Below are 4,345 nucleotides of genomic sequence, written 5' to 3'. Positions count from 1 at the left end.
TAGAAGAGAGGTCATGTCACGTGTTGAGTTATAATAACACATGCTCCAATGGAGAAAAGATAACATACAGCTTTCCCTCTTAGCCTCACAACCTCAAGGTTTGAGCTACTATATTGTTCAGTCCTCAAGAGGAGGTACAGGTAAGGGCTAACAAGATATGAGAAGTACAGAGCACAAAATTTCTGGTTCTCTTCACTCACATAACATCTTCGAGTCGAGTCTACTTACCTGATATCAACCAAATAGCAAGTGCCTCAAAGAAGTGAAGTAGGCACCTTCACCAAGTCTCCACTTTGACCATCAAGCCACAAAGCATTGAAGGTTCCATGCCAAAGTCATGGACACTTTGACCACCCATGACCATGACACCTGTCACGCACGTAGGGTTTTGCTAGGGTTTATAAAGGAAATGAGAAGAATCCGAGGGAGAGAGCAGAAATGAAGGGAGAAACATAGCAGAAAGAGAGAGAGAACAAAGGAGATCGAGAGAGAGAAATGTAGAGAGAGATGACAGAAATTCAGATTACTATTCCACAATGCAATTCTCTACCTACTCTAGCCTATTTATAGGTTGTCAAGTACAACAGATAAAGCAACAAAGTACAACACATAACTAAAAATTGTAACCTACTATTACTAATATGCCCTTGAGGTCGTGACAATGCCCTCTCCTTGAGAGGTTTCTTGTCCCTAAGAAATGACAACAACTAAGTCGTCGTTTCCTCATCTAATTCCCATTTTCACTATTTGGTTCATCCTTCACCTTTTCTTGTTCTTTTCTCTTTTCTTCACCCTCTTTGTCTTTCTCCTTCATGGCTTTATCTTATGGATAAAAGAGGAAACATCTCTTTGTTCAATTAATATTTCAAGCTCTCTTGAAGTACTTGCTTTATTTACCTCTGCTAAAAGCAACACCAACTCTTCTATATCAACAGCTACCTATGATGCACGAAAACTTCTCGGAAGCGTCGTTTCAACGTTTCCAAAACATTTCCGTTTCCAAAACGCCAAGAAAAGTTTCAGGCTACTTTTGTACTTTCATAAACTTTTTGTGGCCATTTTTGTAATATTACAAAAATATCGAAAACTATTTCTAATTTGGAAACGCATTTTCACGAATAAAGATGAAATTTCTTCCGTTTCTAAATCAAAAATTTTAATTTTTTATAGAATGTTTCCAAAATTTGTTTGAATGCATTGTGCAATTTATGTTTATTTTTAGATTAAATAACTATTTTTTATAATTTTTTATATTAAAAATTATATTTACAGAAGGGCCCTATATTTTTTTTATTTACGCGTTTCCATTTCTTATTTTTTTGAAAAATGGCATTTCCCCATTTCCGTTTCGCACCGTTTCCGTTTCCGTGCAAGCTAGACAGCTGCCATGAGATCTACAACACTATCATCTCTAGAGATAGAAAGGAACTCAAAGTTCGCTACAGGCTAATACCAGATTTGGTGTTTTATCTTACCAACTGAAATAAAAACAAACAAAACAGCACTAGTCTTATTCCCGATAGCAAGATTGTTACCTTCTTCAGTTATTTCTCTTAGTTTTCCTCCAATTATATGTTGTCTCCATGCTTCCTTAGAGTCCATATAAGATTGCTCCAATCCAAATTACTCAATCAGAACTCCTTGAACCGCATGTGGAGCACCAAAAACTTGATCAATTCTAGGATAGATGTCACAGACATACACCTCATCAGATACATGAACGTTATCTTCAGCACTATTCTCATCTCCGACCTAATTCATAGCTGTCATATTAATGAATTAAAGTTTTGTTCCAATTCCAATTGTTCCTCAGTTTTTTGTAGGTTAGATAGCTGAGGAAGGACTCCAACACCACTATCCGCACATATGGATGGTCTTTCAATCAGAATTGCCTGATCCAATGCTACTTCATCAGCATATATTTTTTTTGTTTGCCGACATATTCCAACGATTCACTTTCAACAGTTTTCTCCCCCAAAAATTCTTTGTTAGATAGTCATCTGGAACACCTCCTATCGAAGCTTGTCTCTTCAAGGAATCAGAATATTCTTTAAAAAAACATTTAGCTAGAATACTAACCTGAAACTTCTGTGAAAACAAAATCAAAAATTCATCTAGCTTTTGATTAAGGTTAGCGTTTGCTTTCTCGATTCCTGTATCCATCACCATAGTTCAATTGTTTTTCGAAATTCACTCTACTCAACAGCCTCCTATGACTCAATCAGTTCTGTTAGTCTTTCAAGAGTTTGATCAATTCTGTGCAGCTAATAGAATGTCAATTCTCAGAAGTGAGACCTGAGCTTGGAATCGTTTAAGAAGAAAGAAAGAGAGAGAGGAGAAAAAACAGAGAGAGAGAATTTGGAGGGAAAGAACTCAATTATCATTCATGAATGAATTCCCATCCTCCTGACTTGACATTCTATAGGCTTATTATCCCTGCGGTTACAACTTACTGAGGGAAGCAGTAAAGCTAATATGCAGTTAGCTCCCACCCTACATTTAAAATTTTAAAAGAAATTACAAGTAGACCCTTGGGTCGTGACAATTCCCCCACCCGTCAAAACAATTCTTGTCCTCGAGAATTTTAGAGGAGGCCCAAGCTTGGGGAAATTGCTTCAGCAGCTCCGGCAAGTACTCCCAAGTGGTGTGATCAGGCTATAAGTGGGACCATCTGACCAAAACTTGGGTCAATGGCACAATTCCCTGGTAGATCACCCTTCTGTCTAGGATAGCTCTAGGCTCCAGGGTTTCCTCTAGCTCATCCTCCATGGATGGCAATTGCTGGCTGGTGGGAGCCCTCTGCTCAATGGACTTTTTGAGTAATGATACGTGAAACACCAGGTGCACATTCACCCCTGGAGGCAACTTCAATCTGTAAGCCACTTTCCCCACCTTTGATTCAATAGTGTAAGGCTCAAAGTACTTGGGGACTAGTTTGGACACAAGTGTGGCAGTGAAGGGTGGTTGTAAGAACCTCTTTTCCATGAGAAACACCCTATCCCCCACCTCAAACGCCCGATCACTCCTTTTGTATGCCTCTTGCTTCATTCTGTTTTGTGTTGTGGCCAACTCTCTCTTGAGGGTGGCTAGCATATCCTGCCTTTGCTGCAGGTATTGTTCCACCGCTGCTAAACTGGTAGTAGAGCTGGCTATAGCAGGTATGATAGGAAGCTTGTACCCAAACACAGCCCCAAATGGACTCCTTTTGATTGCACTGTGGTAGCATGAATTGTACCACCACTGGGCTAACGGTAGCCATCTGTTCTAGCTCTTGGGTTTTGTGAAACACGTGCACCTGAGGAAAGCTTCCAAACACTGGTTTACCCTCTCAGTCTGTCCATCTGACTGAGGGCGATAAGCAGTGGATAGATGTAATCTCACTCCCAACTTCTTAAATAGCTCTTGCCAGAAATGACTAGTAAAGATCTTGTCCCTATTCAATACAATCGATTTAGGAACACCATGTAGCCTCACCACTGAGTCCCAAAACACCCTCGTCGCCTCCTGTGCTAAAAAACGATGTGTGAGGCTGATGAAATGCCCAAACTTGGTTAACCGGTCCACCACCACTAGTATCACATCCCTTTCCTCTGATTTGGGCAAGCCTTCTGTGAAATCCATTGAAATCCCTTCCCATGTTTGTTCTAGGATCTCTAAAGGCTACAGTAGGCCAGGGTAGGGCACTTGCTCATGTTTACATCTATGACATGTTTCATAGGCTGTCACGAATTCAACTACATCCTCCTTCTATTTTAGCCACAAAAAAAAAAAAAAATAGTTTCCTCACCTTATGAAGGGTGACCTGTATCCCTGAGTGTCCTCCTAGAGGCGAGCAATGGAGAGACTTTAGAATTCTCTCCTTCAAACCCTAGTCATCTCCCACCACTATTCTCCCTTGAAACCTGATCAAACCATTGGAAAGAAAGTACTACCCCCCCCCCCCCCCCCCCCCCCCCGCGTTCCTGATTGGTTGGGCAGCCAATTGGGGCAAAAGATCCTTCAACCAAGCTATCTAGTCATAGCTATGCTCCAATTCCTTCACCCATTTAGGTACCACAGCTATAATGGCATGGCAACTTCCCTCACTCCCCATATTTCCCTGTCTAGATAGGGCATCATCCACTACATTCTCCTTTCCCTTACAATAAAAGATGGTGTAGTCCATCTCGATAAGTTTGGATACCCCCTTCCTCTGTAGCTAGGACTGTAACCTCTATTGAGACAGAAACCTTAGGCTTTCGTGATCAGTCTTGATCACAAAAGGGTTTCCCTCCAAGTAATGCCTCCATTTGGTTCATGATAGCCTAAAAAGTGGCTGGGGTATTTGTGAGTTCAAAGGGCATGA

Source organism: Diospyros lotus, chromosome 8 (assembly GCF_014633365.1).
Source record: "Diospyros lotus cultivar Yz01 chromosome 8, ASM1463336v1, whole genome shotgun sequence".
NCBI lineage: Eukaryota > Viridiplantae > Streptophyta > Magnoliopsida > Ericales > Ebenaceae > Diospyros > Diospyros lotus.
This window is presented reverse-complemented; position numbering follows the sequence as displayed.